This window comes from Podarcis cretensis (genome assembly GCF_951804945.1).
Source record: "Podarcis cretensis genome assembly, chromosome: 2".
Lineage (NCBI taxonomy): Eukaryota > Metazoa > Chordata > Lepidosauria > Squamata > Lacertidae > Podarcis > Podarcis cretensis.
The window spans coordinates 117,014,933-117,038,348 of record NC_137171.1 but is presented as its reverse complement, the minus strand read 5'-3'; the positions used below and the strand labels follow the sequence as shown (position 1 = coordinate 117,038,348).

At 46.9% G+C, this 23,416-nt stretch overlaps 1 long non-coding RNA gene across 1 annotated transcript in view; it reads right to left on the bottom strand.

Annotated features, from left to right (window-relative positions):
- Positions 1-23,416, bottom strand: part of LOC307209163 — an 84,714-nt gene that overhangs the window by 22,958 nt on the left and 38,340 nt on the right. The gene's annotated exons all lie outside the window — the stretch shown is intronic.

Sequence of the window (23,416 nt, the reverse complement as noted above, 5' to 3'; positions counted from 1 at the left end):
GGGCTGCACCATTTTTCTCTCTCTTTTTCTCTTCCTGACAGCGGCGCCTCCTCCCTCCCTTCTGGCTTCTCCCCCGCCCTGCAGAGGAAGGGGGCCAGCCTTTGATTGGTGCCAGCAGCATTGTTTCCCTCTGATTGGTTGCAGAGTTCTTTCCAGGAAAGGGCCTGGGCTTTGTTTGTGCCAGCCTGGTTGCTCGACAGCCGCCATTTAAGGCAGCCCCTCTCCGGCCCTCAACTGGCTCACTGCTCCTGCCGCCGCAGCGAGTGGTTCCGTTCTGAGACACCCTCCCAGGGTTCTGGGGTGTATGAAGCCTTGTTTACCTGCTTTTAACTCTGCTTCCGAAAGCGTCTCCCCCTCCAATACAGGAGAGCGGAGAACACGCGTCTTGCAGAAGGAACCGCTCGCTGCATTCGGTAGCGGATTTAAAAACAGGGAATCAAGGCTTCATACACCCCAGAACCCTGGGAGGGTCTCTCAGAACGGAACAGATATGCTGCGGTGCAGAACTGGGACCTTCAGAACTTTATTATTTTTTGGTTTAATCTTTGGATCGTGTAGTAACGAAAGAATGCGCACGCATAATCCATCCCGCGGCGAGGTTTGAGGACAGTGATCTGGCCCTCGACTTTAAAAGGTTGCTGAGCCCTGTCTCTGGGGGTGCAAAAAAGAATTTGGAAGTGTTTGATTTCATTCTTGGGGGCCATGCTATTTGGCAACCCTCTCTTTCTCAAGAGCTAATTTCAGGGCTATGAGAGCCTAAGGAAAAGCCTTTTGTTTGTTTTTAATAAAAAACCACTTCAAAATGTGACAAATGTTTGTGGGGGCTCCATCTGTTGTTGCTGCTGCTGCTGAGGGGCCCTGGATCTCACCCCCAAATGTCTGCCATGATGGTAGCAGGATGGGAGAAGTCAAGTGCCCAGAATCAAAAAGGAAAAGTATTTTCTGCATCTTTCTTGAACAAAATGTATATGTCTGAAACCTCAGACAAAGCTCATGCTGACAGCATTGAAGCTGTTGTTCAGTAACCAATTAATGTCATATTTATCACTGCTGATAAATATGTCCTAAATAAACAACTGTCAGGGAACTGCCATCAGAGCAAGAAACGGAGGCAGGGCTACCGATCTATGCCGGAGAGGGGACTAGCCGGGGGGAAGGATTTCAGCGTAACACCCATAGAGAAGAGAGGGAGATGGAGGAATTGGTGACAGGGCTCCAAGACCCTTCACCCGAAACTAGTGGAGAGAGCGCTGGGACGCCCCGCCTTCCCCTTACTTGCGCAGACGCGTTCCGCGCAGGGAACAGAGGAGGAGACTCGGGGTCAAACAGCTTTTATGCTGGAAGAGGTTCAGAGGGGAGGGGGCAGAGGAAAAGGTGCAGGGAAACGCCAGCGCTTGACTGCCCACAGGGGGGCGCAGCAGCCAAGCGAACAAATAACAGAAGTGCCCCAACCAGACCCACCCAAGGTTTCTATAGCGATAGAGGTGGTGCTAGAACTCCCAAATGGACACCCAGTCAAGGTGAAGGCAATGCTGGACTCAGGCAGCTCCTGCAATTTTTTTAGTAAGGAGTTTGCACTAGAGCACCAACTCCACCTGCTGCCACTTGATTTCCCACTCCAAGTGACCACGATAGATGGCAGGGAGCTGCTAGGAGGGGAGGTAACACATCAAACCCCACCCATGAGAATGAGTGTGTCCAGGCACACCGAAACCATTGCCTTTCACGTGGCCACACTGGCGGGACCCCCGATAATACTGGGCATGAGCTGGCTAGTGCTACATGATCCAGTGGTGGCTTGGCATCAACGGACAGTCACCTTCGGGTCAGCACACTGTTTGGAACACTGTCTAGGGGGGGGGAGAAGCCCAGGGTGAGGTTGGCCAGAGTGGCAGCAACTACACTGAAGCGGAGAGTGGAGGTGCCGCCACAGTACGCGGACTTACAGGAAGTCTTCAGCGAGAGGGAAGCAGACAGGCTGCTGCCACATAGGCCCTTCGACTGCCAAATCAACCTACTCCCTGGGGCGCAGCTGCCGGTGGGTAAGCTGTATGCCATGTCGGACCGAGAGATGCAGGAGTTGCGGGACTTTATTGACAAAAACCTAAAAAGGGGGTTTATAAGGGAACCTAAGGCAGTAGGGGGGAGCCCTGTGTTTTTTGTAGACAAGAAAAACACGGCTCAGCTTAGGCTAGTTGTGGACTATCGAAAAATTAACCTCGTATCGGAACCCGTGACCTTCCCAATGCCCAGAATTGATGATATTCTGACTAGGGTGAGGAAGGGTAAGATCTTCACCAAGCTGGACCTCCGGGGAGCATACAATCTGATTAGAATGAGGAAGGGGGACGAATGGAAAACCACCATGTTCACCCCCCTAGGGGCCTTTGAGTACCTAGTCATGCCATTTGGATTACAATCGGGCTCAGCCTGTTTTCAAAGCTTCATGCACCATGTGCTGGGCCCCCTGCTGTACAAAAACTGCGTAGCATTTCTGGACGACGTCCTGATCTATTCGGACAATGAAAAGCAGCATGTCCAGGACGTCAGGGAAGTGCTGAAGAGGCTACAGCAGCACCAGTTGTGGGTCAAGCTGGAAAAGTGCCAATTTCACGCCAGAGAAGTGGAATTTCTGGGATACAAGTTGTCGGACAGAGGCAAGGTGCAGGCGGTGCTGGAATGGAAGGCCCCCAAAACCCAGAAGGATGTGCAGAGGTTCCTTGGGTTCAGCAACTTCTACCGGAAGTTCATCAAGAACTTCGCCCACTTGACCGCACCCATCACGGATTGTCTCAGTAGCAAGAAGAAGTTCGTCTGGACGGAAAGTGCCCAACGATCCTTCGAAAGGCTAAAGAAGGCGTTCGCCTCGGAGGAACAGCTCCTGCACGTGGATCTGCAGAAGCCGATGAGGCTGGAGACCGATGCATCAGACAGAGCCATTGGAGCGGTGTTGCTGCAGCCGGGACGGAGCCAACACACCTGGAGGCTGTGCGCCTTCTTCTCACGGAAACTGAACAAATCGGAACGGAACTACACGGTGTATGATCGCGAACTGTTAGTTATTTATGCAGCGTTTCGGCAGTGGAGACATCTCCTATTAGGGCTCAGCACAAGATTCAGGTTTGCACTGATCACAAGAACTTGGAATATTGGAGAACAGCTCGAGTCCTCAACCAGAGACAGATTCGATAAAGATCAGCGCCGCGGGTATCTCGTTCTTACATTCCAAGTACTCAATAATGTTTATAGCGTGCCTTACGTTATCTCTAAGTTGTCTATTTGGAAGAAATCCTGCCTGATCTTTATGTATTAAATTTACTAGACATTTCTTAAGTCTGCTTGCCAACACCTCTGCGAAAATTTTATAATCATTATTTAATAGTGATATCGGTCTATAGTTCTTAATATTCAGTTTGTCCATATCTGGTTTAGGAATCATCGTTATATAAGCCTCTTTCCAGGACTCTGGTATCTTTCCTCCTTTCAATATCTTATTCATGGTGTCACATAAGACTGGTGTTAATTGATGTTCCAATACTTTATAGTATTTGGCTGATAATCCGTCCGGTCCTGGGGCTTTTCCTGGTTTCATCTTCTTTATTGCCTCCTGGATCTCTTCTATTTTTATGGGATTATTTAATTGGTATCTTTCTTCATCTGTTATGGTCTTCCCACTATAGTCTTCTAAATATTTTTCTATTTGGGCTATTCCTTTCTCTTCTTTTTTATACAGCTTCTCATAGAATTTGAGGAAGTTCTCTTTTATTTCTTTTGGATCTTCAATCAAGTGCTCTTCTACTTTTATCTTATTTATTACACTTTGTTCTTGCCTTCTTCTCAATTGCCATGCTAATAATTTGCCCGTTTTGTTTGCTGATTCGAAATATTTTTGTTTCATTACTTTGATTTTCCATTCTATTTCTTGACTTGTTAACATTGAATATTGAGATTGTAACATTTTTGTTGTTTGCCTGTTTTGATCATCGTTAGGGTTTATTATTAATTTTTTCTCACACTCTCTTAACTGATTGAGAATTTCCTCCTTCTTTTGTTCTCTTACTTTCCTCCTGTAGCTGTTTTGCTGTATAAAAAACCCTCTTAAAACCGCTTTACTAGCGTCCCAGACTATGTCCAAACTTGTCCCAGTGTTGAGATTCAGGGTAAAGTATTCTTTTAAGGTGGTTTTGGCTTTTTCCACCACCTCCTCGCTTTCTAATAGGTATTCATTTATTCTCCATCTGAAACCGCCCTGTGATTTACCTTTTATTTCCAATATAACCGAGTTATGGTCCGAGAGAGTTCTCGGTTGGATTTCACAATTTGTAGTTCTTAATGCAAGCTCTCTGGAGACCCAGATTTGATCAATTCTACTCCAACTCTTATGCGGTTCTGAGAAGAAGGTGAATTGCTTCTCTATTGCATGTTTGTGTCTCCAAATGTCTATTAAATCTAAGTTTTCTTCCAAGTTCTTAAAGGATTTTGGCAGCTTCCCTTGTTTATTTTTCCCCTTTCCTAATTGTTTATCTAATTCCGGTTCCGGCACTCCGTTAAAGTCTCCCATTAGAATCGTCTTATTAGATTCCAACTCCAATAACATTTGTTCCAATTTCTTAAAGAATTCTGGCTTGTTCAAATTTGGGGCGTATATGTTTATCACATTAAGTTTTTCACCTTGGAAGTTAATTTGTACTCCCAAGATCCTTCCTTCATTATCTCTACAGATCACTTTGGGGTCCCATTTTTCTTTCACATATATCGCCACCCCTCTTTTCTTTTCCGTTGTGCAATTTATAAACCCAACTCCCAACTTTTTATGTACCAGGATGTGTTTATGTTTTTTACACACGTGTGTCTCCTGTAAACAGATTACATCTAATTTCTTTCTTTTCAACACGTTTACAATTTTATTCCTTTTGGTTTTTTCATTCAGACCATTTACATTCCACGACAGAAATTTTAAGTTCATTGTAATGACTACTTTTCGGTCTACAGATAATTAGTATTTTAAATTCGAGTGGTTTTGTTTTCTCTGTTCTCCTCCTCTTCTTCTTCTACCTCTTCTGCTACTACCTCTTCTTCTTCTTCTTCTTCATCTGCTTCCTCCCCTCTACCTCTCTCTTCTTGGTCCTTTCCTCTTTCTTTTTTCCTTCTTCTCTCCTCTGTATCCTCGTTTCTTCCTTCATATCTCTCTTCTATTCTTCCTAGCTCTTTCTCATATCTACGCAGAAATTTCTTCACTTCCTGCATCTCGGCGATTCTGAATCTTTTATCTTTGTAAAAGAAGGAGATTCCTTCAGGGAACTCCCATCTATATTGTATATTGTTCTTTTTTAGGATGTTTACCAATTGTTTATAACCTTCCCTTTTGCGCAGGAGTCTGGTTGGTATCTCTTTAAAGATGATGATTGGTCTGCCGTCAATGACTAATTTTTTTTGATAGCTTCTTTTTAATATCAAATTTTTCATCTCTATCGAGTTAAAGATAACCAAGCAGTCTCCTGCAATTTTCCTTAATTTCACTTGTTTTGACTTTATTTTAATTCTGAAAGCATTTTCCATCGTATATGCAACCTCTTCTTCTTTCAATTCTAACCATTTCGCTAGCTCTTTGATCATTTTTTCCTTAATATTTTCATTTATCTCTTCACCTACTCCCCTAAATTTCAGATTTAATTGTTTTTGTTTCATCTCGATCATCGCCAGATTGTCCAAGATTTGGTCCTGGTTTTTATTTAGTTCTCCTATCTCATCTCTTATCCTGTCTGTCTCCTTTCTCTGTTCCTTCATTTCTTTCTGTATTTTTTTATTTATTTCCTCCATGGCCTTTGACCGACTTGCCAGGTCTTTGATTTTGCTTGACAGTTCTCCAACTGCACCCTCTATTCTCTTATCTATTAACTCATGCATCTCTCCTAGTTTTTTTTCCATATGTATTTCACTCTGTTTGAACTCCTCTTTTATTTTTAACCATAAGATGTCTAAATCCTTTATCTCTTCTTGTCGGGATGTTTTCCTTTCCGATGGTGTTCCTCCTGCCTTTTTTCCTTCTTTCCCTGCCATTTTCTCTTTCACTGGTTTTAAATTAAATCTCCTACAATGCTTATTCTCTCCCCTAAAGGGCACACACTCTAAGCTCTATCAAATTAATTATCAAGCAATGAGTTCAAAAACACTCTCTTAGACACTCTCCCCTAGGGGGCGCACACTCTGAATTCTGTCTAATTAATTGTCAAGCAGTAGATTCGCGAACGCTCCTTTAATCATTCAGAAGGAATGTATGAAAGTCAGCTCTATGCTTATAATAGATTGGGCTCTTCTTTAGACACTTTAAATTCCAATAAATTCATTTATATTGATAAATTAGCTTAAATAGTTTCAGCTTCCTGTCGAACTCACTGTGAGGCTTTTATAATAAAAGGAGGGAAAAAAGAAGAAGAAAAAAAAACAGACAGAATATACAATATCAAAACCAATCTAGATCAACAAAGCAACCAACCGATAATAAGAACAGCAGCAGAAATTTAACTTTTATCTAATTTTGTCTCTTTTTCGTTTTTCTATTTAAACTTCAGCCAGTTTAACCAGGTTAGTCCAGTTCTAAGTTTTTACTAGGATGCCTTAATTATTATTTAAGAGTTAAGCCCCCCAAAAAGGTCTCTCCAGCTAAGAGAGGAGTGAAGATATCAAAGTGGTTCTTAAAGAAAAAGTTTATCGCTGCATAGGTAGATAAGAGATGAGCCCAGCCTCTGCTGCACAATTCAATGATGTCCACACATTTGGGGTTCCACAGGTGGAAAAGAAGGAGGGCTAGATTTTTACTTAGCTACTATCTCCTCAGGTCTGTGTTCTTCAGCCACTTGCTGGCTTAATCCAATATCAGGAAAAACACCCCCCCCCCAAAAAAAAGAAAAAAAAAACCCCCAAAAACAAAAAGCAGCCCAATGTCCCAAAGTCCTGAGAAAATCGCCAAAAAAAAGGAGAGAAGAGAGGAACCAAATTTCAAATGTGTAGCTATATCCTCAAGTACTCTGGGTATATTCCTCTCTCAAATATATTTCAACTCCACCGAAGTCCACGTATCAGAGCCTTTGAGGGACTCTTGTTTTCAGTCCAAATTGTTCAGAAAGGAGGAAGGAAGAAGCTACTCTTTAAATTGAAGTCCATAAGTAAGTCCAAATAGTTCTTTATAGCTCATAGGAACGAAGCAGGAAGAGGGGAGACAAAACTCCAGCTTCTTTAAAGGAGGAAGGGGGAGGTTGCTTCCAGATTTTTTTTTTAAAAAAATAAAAAATAAAAAATAAAAAATTAAAGGAGAAGAGGAGGTAAAGAAAGATTTGCCCTCTTGTTTAATCCTATAAGAACTTCCATAATTAATTTCAAAAACAAAGGGGGCAGGTAAAGATTTAAGCTGTTTATTTATTCCGCCCTTTCTCCTGTCTCTTCTTTCCCCCTTGCGTTTCTGTATCTCGTTTGTAACTTCAGAATGTTTCTCCTTTATAACCACTGTGTTCCGTTTATTCCCTTATTTTAGTATCTTCTCCCCCAAAAGAAATACAAAGTCTCTAGAGGTCTGTTCAGTTACTTTTATAATACTTTGTTTCCTTTGCCTCGCTAAATAAGTTGCTGAGGACTTTCACTGTTCTGTTCTCCACAGCGGGCGCTTAGTCACTTCCTTTCTTCTCTCTTACGATTATATGCCCTGCGCCATATTTGCTCTGAAACAACAGGTCGGGTTCCTCACTTTAAATCCCTTTTCATCCAGTTCTCACTTAGTGCTTAATCCAGATTTTCCGTTCAAGATTACTCCAAAAGCACTAAGGATTCTGTTCTTAGAGTTACGGAGATTTGTCGCTTTTTCAGTGGGAGCTAGAGGCATCGCTGCACGGGGTCTGCAGAGCTTACCATTTCGCGTTTCTCAGTCCCGTCGCTCTCGGATCCTTAGGAGAAAAAAACCCGAAAAAGCTTCGGAACCGCTCCAACGCTGCTGGATGGCTAATCCCTCAGGGGGGCCCCCCATGAGGTTTTGGGGGTCGCAGTGCCTTTGCGTCGCCCCCAAGCCCCCGTGAAGCTCGGAAAAGCTCTCAGCGGCTTTTTCCGCGCTCCCTGCTGCTAGCGATCCCAAACCGGAAGTCTGTTTTCAAAGCTTCATGCACCATGTGCTGGGCCCCCTGCTGTACAAAAACTGCGTAGCATTTCTGGACGACGTCCTGATCTATTCGGACAATGAAAAGCAGCATGTCCAGGACGTCAGGGAAGTGCTGAAGAGGCTACAGCAGCACCAGTTGTGGGTCAAGCTGGAAAAGTGCCAATTTCACGCCAGAGAAGTGGAATTTCTGGGATACAAGTTGTCGGACAGAGGCAAGGTGCAGGCGGTGCTGGAATGGAAGGCCCCCAAAACCCAGAAGGATGTGCAGAGGTTCCTTGGGTTCAGCAACTTCTACCGGAAGTTCATCAAGAACTTCGCCCACTTGACCGCACCCATCACGGATTGTCTCAGTAGCAAGAAGAAGTTCGTCTGGACGGAAAGTGCCCAACGATCCTTCGAAAGGCTAAAGAAGGCGTTCGCCTCGGAGGAACAGCTCCTGCACGTGGATCTGCAGAAGCCGATGAGGCTGGAGACCGATGCATCAGACAGAGCCATTGGAGCGGTGTTGCTGCAGCCGGGACGGAGCCAACACACCTGGAGGCCGTGCGCCTTCTTCTCACGGAAACTGAACAAATCGGAACGGAACTACACGGTGTATGATCGCGAACTGTTAGTTATTTATGCAGCGTTTCGGCAGTGGAGACATCTCCTATTAGGGCTCAGCACAAGATTCAGGTTTGCACTGATCACAAGAACTTGGAATATTGGAGAACAGCTCGAGTCCTCAACCAGAGACAGATTCGATGGGCACAGGAGTTCTCCAAGTTCTTCTTTGAGATCAAGTACGTGCCGGGGGAAGAGAACGTGAGGGCAGACGCGCTTTCCCGGAAGCCGGAGTATACGGAAGGAGAAGGACCGCCGGAAGCTCGACACGTGTTCCCTGAGGAACGATGGGTTTGTGGGGGAGCGTTGGTTGGGAAACGAGAACTAACCGAGCTGATTCGCCAGGACGAATTCGCCCAAACCAGAATCAGGGAACTATGGGGAACTGGGGGAGACCAGGGAGGCTTTGAGGAAAGGGAAGGACTGCTGTATTACAAGGGAGCAATGTATGTGCCCGGGGAAGCCCTGCGGGAAAGGGTGCTCAAACAGCTTCACGACAACCCAACTGCGGGGCACTTTGGGCAACACAAAACTATGTTACTGGTTACTAGGCAGTTCTGGTGGCCAAGGGTGAGGGAAGATGTACGAGAGTATGTAAGGGGGTGTGACCGCTGCCAACGGGCCAAGGGGGAGAGGGTGGCCCCGGCAGGGTTACTGGAACCCTTACCCACACCGGGGAGACCATGGGAGGTTGTGTCGATTGATTTCATGACAGATTTACCCAAATCCAGAGGGAAGACAGCAGTCATGGTAGTAGTAGATCTGCTAACCAAAATGTGCCATTTTATAGCGTGTTCACATGCAGTAACGGCCGAGGAAACTGCCCGGTTGTTTGTGGATCACATCTTCAGGTTGCATAGGGTTCCTTCGAGGGTTATCTCCGACCGAGGGAAACAATTTACCTCGAGGTTCTGGAGGAGACTCATGAACTTATTGCGGGTGGAAGTGGGATTCTCGACGGCGCGACACCCGGAGACCAACGGGCAAGCAGAGAGGGCGAACAGCATTTTACAGCAATACCTGCGCTGCTACATCAACAAGAGACAGAACGATTGGGTAGAGAAGCTAGCACTAGCGGAGTTTGCATATAACAACGCTGAGCATGTGTCCACGGGGATGAGCCCGTTCATGGCTAATTGTGGGTGTCACCCCAGGGCTTTTCCCGGGAGAGGGGAGGAAGGGTGGAGCGTGCCCGCCGCAGAGCAGTTCGTGGAAGAAATGGAAGCCCTGCACCAGCAGCTTAAGATGAACCTGGATAGGGCCAAGGAGGTGTACAAGAGACAAGCAGACAAACGTCGCCGGGAAGGGGAGACCATTAGGGTGGGGGACCGGGTGTGGTTATCCACACAAGGCTTACCCTTCAAGGGTGGGTGTAAGAAACTGAGGCCAAGACGTCTGGGACCATTTGAGGTGACCCACCAAGTGAACCCGGTGGTGTTCCGGCTCAAGTTGCCAGACAGCATGAAAATCCACCCGGTATTTCATAGGTCGCTTCTCTCACCGTACAGAGGGGAGCGGAGGGTCCGGGAGGCAGGAGGGGAAGGGCTCACACACCCGCTAATGGAAGAGAGGGAACGCCACCACGAGGTAATGGAGATCCTGGATTCGCGCTGGCGAGGGCGGCTGGTGGAGTACCTAGTGGCTTGGGAGGGGGAACCCGAGTCAGAAAACACGTCGGTTCCTGCGGGGGAAATAGATGATGGATATCTGGTGGAAGAGTTCCACAACAGGTATCCGAGGAAGCCCAAACCCCTTGAGAGATTCTGGGAGGAGCAATTGGCCACCACCGATGAGGAGGAGGAGGATTTCGTGGGTTTTCTGGCTTCCCAAGAGGAAAGAGGAGAATCGTCAGGAGAGGAGGAATCAGATTGGGAAGCCCCGCCTGTGAGAAATTGGAGCAGGTGGGAAGCGGGGTTAGAGTCCACGGATGACGACAGCAGCTCCTTTCGGGGGTTCCCGGCATCGCCGGCTGAAGAAGGGGACAAGGTCCCGTCACAGGGTCAGGCCGGGGGTGGAGGGGGTCCTGGGGAGGAGGTGGATGTCAGGGAACTGCCATCAGAGCAAGAAACGGAGGCAGGGCTCCCGAGCGATGCCGGAGAGGGGACTAGCAGGGGGGAAGGATTTCAGCGTAACACCCATAGAGAAGAGAGGGAGACGGAGGAATTGGTGACAGGGCTCCAAGACCCTTCACCCGAAACTAGTGGAGAGAGCGCTGGGACGCCCCTGCCTTCCCCTTACTTGCGCAGACGCGTTCCGCGCAGGGAACAGAGGAGGAGACTCGGGGTCAAACAGCTTTTATGCTGGAAGAGGTTCAAGAGATGCCCACTCTCGGATTCTGCAAGTGACTAACAGGTCACGGAGGGCGAGCTCTGACCCTAAGCATGGTTGGGCAAGCAAACTAACTAAACTGAAGGCAATTTACGCACAAGTAACCCCTCACAACCATTACAACAACCATATATATTTGCCTTCTGGAAGGTGGGGCACAATGCACAATGCTGAGGGAATCTGTATTATATCTGGAGGAGAGAAGGCGGAAGGGGGGGAAGCTCAGTGCACCCAGAAGACGCCAGTTGTTGGTTATAGTTGCATCTATACAAAGTGCATAGCCTTTGCCCCTCCATAAAGAAATGGGGAGGAGACAAGAGCTGGAATAGCTGACCAGAAGGAAATGTAACCTGGGAACTTCATGTTGCTCCCCAGCTCCCTGACCCCAAGAAAAGACTCCTCCAGGGAGGCAGGTGAGCATCACAGCTAAACCCCACATTATGCTCTCCAGCAGCTAATCACTCAGAACAGGGCTTTTTTCATTCAGTTCTTTGTGTTTGGGGGGGGGTTAACCTTCCCTTCTTCCCTTGCAATCATGACAAAAATGAAACCTCCACGGCAATGCTTTCAGCCCCAGAAGAGGAGCTCCCCTTGGTGTCAAGGAAGGGGTCCAAGGGAGCATCTGGAGCCCTGCCTTCCCTTCTGTCGCTGGGCCCTTCCCCTCCTCTCTCTGCCATCCCAGGGCCACTCTTGACTCTACAGCAGGAGACTGGATCTGTCTGTGATGGTGAGATGTCCTGGCCAGTGGAAGGACCACTTCCTGTTTCCTGCAACTCCATCCTGCCTTCTCATGCAAGGTGGAGTCATGAAGCAGGCAAAGACTGAGCACACCTAAGGGTGGCACGGGGGTGTGAGGGCCCAATCAGTGTTATGGAGCTGCACTGAAAATCATTGCTTTGTGACCGTAAGAGGCCCTTCTCAAAAAAACAAGCGTCAAGAGAATTTAAGCTACAGAATTTAAAACAAACAGATAATTACAAAAAAAGAAAGCAGTCTGGCGCCACATTGCGTAGGAGTTAGTTTAACACACTCTACATGGGGCTGCCTTTAAAAAGAGCTCAGAAAGTTCAACTGGCTGAAAGAGCTGCAGACACACCGCTGACCAGGGCTGGCTATACACAGCATAGGACTCCCATATGAGAACAGCTCCGTCTGCCTAATAGTCTGTTTCTGGACACAATGTGCTGGTTATCACCTATAAAGTCCTGCTTTGCCTAATTCAAAAATGCCATGTCCTGTATTGATAGTTTTGTCCAGTATTTCCGATCTCTCCCCCACCGTCTCTCTGCCAAATTAGGGATCCTCTCCAAGGACCTGTGTTTGAAAGGGTGTGTGAATGGAAGTCCTGCATTTAAACTCTGGGTAGCCAAGCACAGACAGACTGACAGATTCATGAGTATCTGGGTTCGTGCATGCATGTGTGACAAATTCCAGGGGGCCCATCCTGTGAGGCTGCCGGAGATTGGAATGGATTGTTTTGAAGTCACTTCCGTACCAGGTGGAAAGAGAAAACCAACTGTCCACCAACGCCCCTCCCTGCCCTGCCCTGGATTCACCACCCTGTTCCTTGTTTTACTGCCCTGTATTTTGCCTCACACTTACTAAGCTAAATTTTGGCTTAGTTTTGGTTTAGCAAACCAGACTAACATGCCACCTTCAAGCCTGAAATATTTTTTCCTCCTGTTTTGGTTTGGAAGTTGGAGGAAAGTCAGATTCATGATCTGCGACTGCCCATTTATTTGGACTTTTCAGCACTGTGGCCGCTGTCGCCCCTAAGCTCACGTCAGCAATGTCTAGGCAGCACGATGACCATGTATATACACAATGGACAATCTTTACAGCATTCCTTCAAACCATGACAAGTACAAAATGAAATCTTTAGTCTCAAAGTCTCTGGAAATCTTTCAATGAAGTGAGGAACCAGACTTTGTAGGATGAAAGACAAGCTGTGAAGCTTTGTGTATTCAGCAAATATGATGTCCAACACTGAACAGTGATTCCAGATATTGACTACTGTTTTGTGGAATTCTTCGTCAGCGTGGTGGGAGGATATAGAATTGCTTCATAAACTGAAAATAAAGTTTTGCAGACAATGAGCTGCATGACATACCACTTTACAAAAATTATAAACTAGAATACAAACAGTAACGAAAAAGAGTACATACCCCATCTTATTTCGAAGGAATGTATGTAAATGAAAATACCAAATGCTATGGAACAGTGCACATGTAATAATGTAGTCACTGCTAGTAACAATATTTTTTGAAAAACATATTAAAGCCAACTCCAGGTGGTGCTAATAACAAGGAGGTTGAGTTTAAAGGTACAGTGCAAAGTAACAATACAAATACAAGGAGTCTGGGATTAAAGGAGCAGTGTAAAGTTACAGACAAAATACTTTTTGAATGTTGTCTAGATTTCTACAACTGATTTAGGGTATTTTTGCCCTGCTGAATCAGGAAATGGCATCCGTTTTTCTCCATCAGGTCAAGTTTACTGTAAACTGAATGGTGGGCATTGATAAAGGTAAGTTCACGTAAATTGCATGTTGCTTCACCATTTTTCAAACTTCAGGGCTTGAACTTTCGTTTCTTGGAACTCCAGGAATGCTCAGCGGCAGGGAGGTCTCTCTTCAGAGTCCAACAGTAGTCAGCCATCATGACTGCGTCCCAGCGACCCTGATACCTGGTCTCCATCTCTTTCATGTCCTGATGGAGTCTCTCCCCCTGCTCGTCACTCATTGAACCCAGGTTCTCAGGAAACCGGTCCATATGTGAAAATAGGTAGTGCATCTTGACGTTCATGTTGCAGCCCAGGTTTCTGAAAGCAGCCAGCATGTTGTTGACAAGTTCTGCGTAGTTTCTGGCCTTATTGTTGCCAAGAAAGTTCATCACTACCAGAACAAATGCCTTCCACGCTTCCAGTTCCACTTTGTTCATTGAGTTTCCAAACTCTGGATCTCAGATGAACTGATGGATCTGAGGACCGTCAAAGATGTCAGCTTTCAACTTCTCCATGGTCAATCCTGGAAACGCCTGGCACAAGTAAGTGAAGCAGTCACCATCCTTGTCCAGAGCCTTGGTGAACTGCTTGATTAAGCCGAGCTTGATGTGCAGCGGTGGGAAGAGTATTCTGTCTCTGTCCACCAGAGGGTCATTGATGACGTTCCTTTCTTCGCAAGGCACCAATTCCTCCCGCACAGGCCGTGTAATGCTGAGCACGGTCCCTACTATCCCACATGCACAGAAAACACGGGTACTTGGTGAAGCCAGACTGTTATCCCAACAAAAAGTTCACCATCTTCAGGTCAACACAAATAAACCACTTATGCTGATCATAACCAATTTTCTCCAGCACATACTTCACCGCTTCATAGTTCTCCTTCAGTGTATACGAGTGAGCCAGGGGTATAGAGGCAAACTGGTTGCCATTGTGTAGCAGAACACATTTCAGTGATCGCTTGCTGCTGTCAATGAACAGTCTCCAATCTTTGGGTTCGTACTGTGGCACTCCAAGCTTGAGCAGAAGCCACGCAATATCTGCACAGTACACCAAGTCCTTCTCTTCCAAGAAAAAACGGAGGTACTCTTGATGCCTGTTGCGGAAGAGGCTGATGCGAGCACTGTCAGAGAGGAGGTTTTTTCCCTTCAATCTGGATGCCAACAGTCCGGCAGAGTCTTTTGACAAGCTGAGGTCGCGAACTAGATAATTCAGCTCCTTTTGGGAAAATGGATGTGGAGCATCATCTTCAATAACCACTTCTTCTTCTTCATGTCCTTCAACACTGGAGGCATCTTCGTCACTAATGTCAGGAAGTTCTCCGAAGATGAGCACTGGAATTTCATCACAATGAGCTACAGGACGACGTGCTGATTGAAGATCAGGATACTTCATGGGGCGGCTGCCCCATTAACTTAGTTTTGATCCCCCAACTTTATGCTTTGCCGCACCAATTTATGAAAGATTTCAAGGTTTTATGACTTCAAACTGATCCCTTTTCGACATAATCACCCAGAACTATCAGACCTGAATACTTCTTGTCATTAAAACAATCATTTCCAATCAAAACAATTATTCAACATGGCATTTTACCCCCACCAACTTCTTCTAAAATGCTCCACACAAGCGTAAGGTAAAGGTAAAGGTACCCCTGCCCGTACGGGCCAGTCTTGACAGACTCTTGGGTTGTGCGCCCATCTCACACAGAGGCCGGGGGCCAGCGCTGTCCGGAGACACTTCTGGGTCACGTGGCCAGCGTGACAAAGCTGCATCTGGCAAGCCAGTGCAGCAAACGGAAACGCCGTTTACCTTCCCGCCAGTAAGCGGTCCCTCTTTATCTACTTGCACCCGGGGGTGCTTTTGAACTGCTAGGTTGGCAGGCGCTGGGACCGAACAGCGGGAGCGCACCCCGCCGCGGGGATTCGAACCGCTGACCTTTCGATCGGCAAGCCCTAGGCGCTGAGGCTTTTACCCACAGCGCCACCCGCGTCCCCCACACAAGCGTACATGTGAACAAAAACGTAAAAAAATGACATGTGGCCATAGCTCAAAAACTTGACCTGATTGAGCAAAACCAATGTGATTTTTGGATTGAGTGCATCAGATTCGTCCTAAATCAACTGAAAAAACACAGACAACAAAATTGTTGTTGACCAGTGAAATGAAATTTGAAACAATTAAAGTCTAACTCAGAGTTGAGACCCCCTGGATAAATGGTTTGAAACATGAAAAGAAACCGTGTTTCCTGCTGCCGTAACTGTCGCTCATAATCTTTTCTGATGCTAATTGCCTTCTGATTCACCCATAAAACTGTAAATAATAGATCTGTATCTGAATGATTATGAGAAACAAAATGTTCTACCAGAGGTGCCTCCAAATCAGCATTATTAATACATGATCGGTGTTCACCAATCCGAACCCCCACAGCTCGAGTGGTAGAGCCTATATACAATAAATTGCCAGCTGCTGCCTTTGCTGCCTTCATGTGTTGTGATGGCGGCAGCAGCGGCAGATGGCAGCAACCCTCTCATTCCACTAACGAAAGGAACCTCTGAAGCCTGGTGCTGGGCTGGCTCCCTCCACCATCCCTCCACTTGGATACCCACTCACACACAGAGAGAGACCCATGCACCCTCTTGCCTTCCCTCACGTTGCGCACTGCCCTCAACCTCAACTTGCCCTCTTGGTCAGGCTGCCGAAAGGGAGGGGAGGGGGGGCTTCTGCTGGGCCAGAGCCGCTTCTCTTCTGGGCGACACCCCCCTCCACACCCCAAACCCTTTTCTGTTCTGAGCGGCTGTGTGGCAGGGCCCCCGGGTAACATATAAGGTAAAGGTAAAGGTACCCCTGCCCGTACGGGCCAGTCTTGACAGACTCTGGGGTTGTGCGCCCATCTCACTTAAGAGGCCAGGGGCCAGCGCTGTCCGGAGACACTTCCGGGTCACGTGGCCAGCGTGACATCGCTGCTCTGGCGAGCCAGAGCCGCACACGGAAACGCCATTTACCTTCCCGCCGGTAAGCGGTCCCTATTTATCTACTTGCACCCGGAGGTGCTTTCGAACTGCTAGGTTGGCAGGCGCTGGGACCGAGCAGCGGGAGCGCACCCCGCCGCAGGGATTCGAACCGCCGACCTTATAAATACCCTCTATTTAAAACTTTTTCTTATCAGGCGATCATCGAAATTTTTATTTATGGACATATTACTGACATATTCTTTAGCTGCTTTGGGGGGGCCCTCCTCACCTGCGCCCCTAGTAGGGGCTTTCCTCGCTGTCCCCTAACTATGGCCCTGACCCCAATTACTGGAGCTCACTGTGTGCAAGGGGGCTTTCCCAGGAGAGAAGCTGCACTGGTGCTCCGAAGGCAGGAAGAGCTTTGGCTGGAAATCGTTGCTCCCTTCACACAACAGGATCCACATGAGGAAGAAGCCATACAGGTGCTCTGAGTGCAGGGAGAGCTTGGGGGTCAGAATCCACACAGGTGAGAGAAACCTTCCCATTGCCCTGACTGCAGTTAGAGCTTCAGACAGGTAGCCCCCCTCTCCTGACACACGGGAGAACCCACACGAGGAGAGGGGGAGAAGAAGGATCTGAAATATTTCCCTTGAAGCTTGAATTGGTTTTTATTTTTGAGGCTTTTTCTTTAAAATATAAAGCGGTATAGAAATGAAATGAATAATGATAATGATAATTTCATTGCCAAAAATAAGAAACGGCACTTCAACATTCCATTGTGGCGACCGTAGCCTAGGTTTAAGGTGCCATTTAGCAATTAACTGATAGATATCTGAGTTTTTAATCCTGCCATGGAAGGATGTCATCAGCAGGGCTTCCTCTCCCACTAATAAGGCTGAAGGGGGCTGAAGCACAAGATGGTGGTTGTGGAGCCTTCGTTTCCAGTATTTTCTTTTGATCGCTCTTGATAATTATTATATTATCACTCCCATCACTCTGGAATAAATCCAGTTAACCGCTCCACCTGTTCCTCTGTTGTTAGATCATTTGGTTGCAATGCCGTCACACAAGAAGAGGAAGATAGATTTGGAGCACCGCGTTTTCAAAAAAGATGGACACACAACTATTTCTTTGTGGAGCTGAAAGGCATGCCCGTGTGCCTCATTTGTGGTGAGGCCCTCTCCGTCCTGAAGAAGGCCAACCTGCAGAGGCACCACAGGACGAAGCACATCCAGTACAAGGAGTTCCAAGGGCAGCTGCGCCAGGAGAAGGTCAAGGCACTGAAAACGGACCTGTTGGGTAACCTGTGGCCCCTCCAGATGATGTCATATTGCAACTCACATCTTCCTTGGCCATTGGCCATGCTGGCTGGGGCTCATGGGAGCTGGAGTCCAAGGATCTAGGTCCACAAATGCCGGGGACAATTCAAATCCCTCCTCAGTCGTGAAGCTGATTGGGTGACTTAAAGCTGGTCACCATCTTTATGCGAAACCTCCCTCGCAGGGTTGCTGTGTGCGTGAAAGCAATATAAATATCAAGGGGAGAATATAAAGTAGGCGAACTGGGAAGTCTGTGAACTGTAGTCTCCTGATCAAAAGGAGATTTGTAGGAGGGAAATTCGGACAGGCTTAGGGTATGAAGTATCTATGATGTAAACAGAGCAGGGCCCTTCCTCTTTACAGCAAGAGCTGGGGAGTTGGCTGTGCAGCCGTGTTTTGAAAACAACTTGTGGTTTTACCTGATCTTGGTGACAGACTCCTTTTTTTTACAGAGCAATTGACTCCCTCTGGGGAAGATCCCTGGGAGACTCCATGTGCTAGTGGGATTGCTATAGAGTTCTTGTGTACATAGTTGTGTTATAGGAATTCTAAGGTCATCTATATCATCTATATCTATATCATCTATATCTATATATAATATGTTCATAAATTTACAAGGCCAAACACATACATAAGTACATAAATGAAGTGTCTGAAATAGTACAGGTGAGCAATCCTGAAACCATTTTGTCTCTTCCAAATTGACTTCAAATGTTTCTCTGCAAGGGGGAAGGAAATGGGAAAGCCTCTCCATTGTCTCTTTGCTCACAAATCCTGTCTTAAGAGTGTATCTGTGTATGAACAGGGTGAGCCTGTGACCTGGATTCAGGAACTAAAGTATTAACCGTCACAAAAAATGGCCAGGATGCCCAGGTAAAAGCAATCAGTGACCATTATCAGGTATCCTGGCAGACAGATTTTCTAATGTAGACCGCCCCTTCTGTGATGTATGTATGATGTTTTGGGGGGTGGTCTTGAGCTACAGAGGAGGCAATTTTCAAATGTCTACATAAGAGCTTGCACACCATTGTTCTAGGTTGCTCTCCTCCCTCCCTGTGTGTGGGGAGTGGGGGACCCTGTTGCAACAGTTAAATAAAGATCATGCTTACTAGCTGCTTTGCTTCTGAATAGTCTCTGGTTGGCCTCTGTTAATAATAATAATAATAATAATAATAATAATAATAATAATATTTTATTATGACGGTCAGAGACCAGCTTGCTGGAATTAAATGTCAGTTATATATATTTATGTATGTGTTTGCCTGGTACATTTATGAGCATTTATTTTATATCTTAGAGCTTATAATTCTCATAACAGCCTCTGTTATTTTATCCTACTGATAGAGGACTTACTTAAGGACTCTATATGGGCTTTTAGATACCCCATAAGGGAAAGGGGAGGTGGGTGGCGTTGTGGGTTAAACCACAGAGCCTAGGACTTGCCGATCAGAAGGTCGGCGGTTCAAATCCCTGCGACGGGGTGAGCTCCTGTTGCTCGGTCCCTGCTTCTGCCAACCTAGCAATTTGAAAGCACGCCAGCGCAAGTAGATCAATAAGTACCGCTCTGGCGGGAAGGTAAACGGCGCTGCTCTGGTTCGCCAGAAGCGGCTTAGTCATGCTGGCCACATGACCCAGAAGCTGTACGCTGGCTCCCTCGGTCACGACTGGGCCTAACGGTCAGGGGTCCCTTTACCTTTTGTTGTTTAGTCGTTTAGTCATGTCCAACTCTTCATGACCCCATGGACCAGAGCACGGCAGGCACTCCTATCTTCCACCGCCTCCCGCATTTTGGTCAGGCTCATGTTTGTAGCTTCGAGAACACTGTCCAACCATCTCGTCCTCTGTTGTCCCCTTCTCCTTGTGCCCTCCATCTTTCCCAACATCAGGGTCTTTTCCAGGGAGTCTTCTCTTCTCATGAGGTGGCTTCACGATCTGTCCTTCCAGTGAGCACTCAGGGCTGATTTCCTTAAGAATGGATACGTTTGATCTTCTTGCAGTCCATGGGACTCTCAATAGTCTCCTCCAGCACCATAATTCAAAAGCCTCAATTCTTCGGCGATCAGCCTTCTTGATGGTCCAGCTCTCACTTCCATACATCACTACTGGGAAAACCATGGCTTTAACTATACCTTGTTGGCAAGGTCATGTCTCTGCTTTTTAAGATACTGTCTAGGTTTGCCATCACCTTTCTCCCAAGGAGCAGGCGTCTTTTAATTTTGTGACTGCTGTCACCATCTGCAGTGATCATGGAGCCCAAAAAAGTAAAATCTCTCACTGCCTAGATTTCTTCCCCTTCTACTTGCCAGAAGGTGATGGGACCAGTGGCCATGATCTTCGTTTTTTTGATGTTGAGCTTCAGACCATATTTTGCGCTCTCCTCTTTCACCCTCATTAAAAGGTTATATAATTCCTCCTCACTTTGTGCCATCAAGGTTGTGTCGTCTGCATATCTGAGGTTGTTGATATTTCTTCCGGCGATCTTAATTCCGGCTTGGGATTCATCCAGTCCAGCCTTTCGCATGATGAATTCTGCATATAAGTTAAATAAGCAGAGAGACAATATACAGCCTTGCCGTACTCCTTTCCCAATTTTGAACCAATCAGTTGTTCCATATGCAGTTCTAACTGTAGTTTCTTGTCCCACATAGAGATTTCTCAGGAGACAGATGAGGTGATCAGGCACTCCCATTTCTTGAAGAACTTGCCATAGTTTGCTGTGGTTGACACAGTCAAAGGCTTTTGCATAGTCAATGAAGCAGAAGTAGATGTACCTTTACCTTTACCTTAAGGGAAAGGGAGCAGTATTTTTATTATAACAGCTGCATACAGGTATAACTGGACAGAGCCAATCGTCTTCCACCCCCTGTGCAATTATGCTGCTTTAAACAAAAGTGGGGCTTTTTTCTGGGGGTACACAAACATCCACAACATTCCCCAACTGTTCAAAGTATGGCACTTACTGTAACAATTCCATGGTGAGTACCTGCACCTTTATTGCTTTAAAAGCAAGCACTGGAAAAAAGGGGTTGCTTTTTAAATTTATTGCTTTATTTTTCACGACAGAAAATGAAGCTAAGAACTCCCCCTCTGTCCTTACATATTAAAATTTCCCTCCACTTTTTCTCAGTACTTCCCACGAATAATATTTATTTCACATCCGTAGTGTACATTCAGCACGTACTGAAAGTACATGGTTCCCTTAAAAAGATTCATGGGAGGGGTTGCATGTGAGGAATTCTTTGGCAGTTAGTCTGTCTGGCAGCTGCTGCTGCTGCTGCTGCTGCAAATCCCTGTTCAATGTTCCTGTGTCTCTGTGTCTGTGAGGAGAATAGCAGACGACACAGCGATTTCTCCAGAGCAGCTCTTTATTTGTAAGCTGGACAGAACTGAACAGCAAACAGCTCAGCCGGCCTGCTTTTATAGGCAGCCGGCTGTCAACATTGTAGCAGCAACAACCCAGGGTTTCCCACATAAAATAACTGACGTGAACCTGAGTGAAAACTATCTACAGTATCCCCCTGCTGGCCCAGGGTGAGAAATTCAGTACATAACACCCCTCCCCACTGAGATAAGGCATTAGTTACAATCGTAATGGTTTCCTTATATACAGCACTACACGTAATGGTTCAATTAGGCACAAAAGCATATCGGCTACATTTCCCATACTTAGACCAACAGTGATACATGTCCAACAACATAGTCCTTTAAATAAGTTGGGCGCTTGGAAACTCTGCCAGACCGCAGGGGACTGATAGCCAAGTCCGGAGGGCCACACAGTTCTTGCTGAGGCTGTGGTGCGACCCTAGGTGGCGTTGAAACCAAATCCCCTGGATCCGCTGCTGTGGGTGGAGCCTCCGCAAGTGGAGTGGTCTGAGTCTGTGGTAAGTCTGGCAGACCCTCTGAAGCGGCTTGGTTCGGCTCCACGCTGGCAGTTTGCGAGGGAGGTGTAGGTGGAGCCTCGCCATCTGTAAGTGTCTCTTCTGGAGCCACAAGCGCAGTTGGGGGCACCACGGTAGTGTCCAAGTCCCCAACCCTGCGCCTAAGCTGGTCTATGTGCCGGCACCACAAGCGTCCGTCTTCGAGTGCCACCTGGTACGAGCGATGTCCAGTGACTCCCACTACTGTGGCTGGCATCCAAGGAATGTCCCCCACATAGTTCCGGGCAAAGACCTGGTTTCCTGGAACAAATGACCATGGCGCATTGGCACAGCCTGGGGGTTCGGCCACGGCAAAGTCCGGGTGCAGCGGTCGGGTGGTGACCTGAGGTGGTGGCCCATAAGCAGTTCAGCAGGACTCCGCCCTGTGGCCGCATGAGGGGTGATGTGTTGCACGAACAAGTATTCGGCGACCCGCTCGTGCCAGTCTCGGGCCTGCTTTTATAGCAGCCGGCTGTCAACATTGTAGCAACAACAACCCAGGGTTTCCCTCCTAAAATAACTGACGTGGACCTGAGTGAAAACTATCTACAGTATCCCCCTGCTGGCCCAGGATGAGAACTTCAGTACATAACAAATACAGGACACTGCAAAAGACACTGTGTGTAATGAATGTGCAATAAGCCAGAGAGAGAGTGTTCCCTCCCTATAATGTAAACAGGGAGACTTCTGTCCAGGAGATGGGTAGGGCGGGCGGGTTGCCCCTTCAGCAGACATCATACACACACACACCGACTACCTAAATCAACACAATCACTTCTGCAAATGTCCCCACTAAACACTTCATTACATTTTTTCCTATCTATTCAAAGGGCCTCTGCTGCACATAACAATTCACTGATAAATATACAGTGGTACCTCGGGTTAAGTACTTAATTCGTTCCAGAGGTTTGTTCTTAACCTGAAACTGTTCTTAACCTGAAGCACCACTTTAGCTCATGGGGCCTCTTGCTGCCGCCACACCGCCGGAGCACAATTTCTGTTCTCATTCTGAAGCAAAGTTTGTAACCCGAGGTACTATTTCTGGGTTAGCGGAGTCTGTAACCTGAAGTGTATGTAACCTGAAGCGTATGTAACCCAAGGTACCACTGTATCTATGTTCTGGCTCACTGGGAAAACTTCAGAAATTCATATAGAATCACTTGAGTGTCGGATTTACACCATTCCAACATTGATCTGTTCAGGAAGGAAATGGCTGCCAAGGGAGGAGCTTGGGACATGAGTGAGGGCAGCCATAATCTCTGAAGTGTGAGCCCATGTACTCAGCAGCCCCTCTGCCTGAGTGATATAATCTCTGGCATCCTGATACCTGAGTGTGGGACAGGTAGCCATTCCAGAAACAATAGCAAACCCAGATAAAGACAAAAGGGTGTGATTAACTTGACTGGGAAACAGGGACATGTAAATATCTCTTTTGCATCACTTGATGAGTGTATGGTGGAGGTCAGTGGAAGGGGGGGGGGCAAGCCCTGATGCTCAGGTTTCTGTCGCCAGACCCTCCCAATTTGTGACGTAATTTGTAATGTATCCATGATGTAATTTTAGGGGTGTTGTAGGTATCTCTGTAACCTGATCAAAGTGGGAGCCATACTTTGTTCTGGGCTTCCTTCCTGGTGGTGGGTGGAAGTCCTGTTG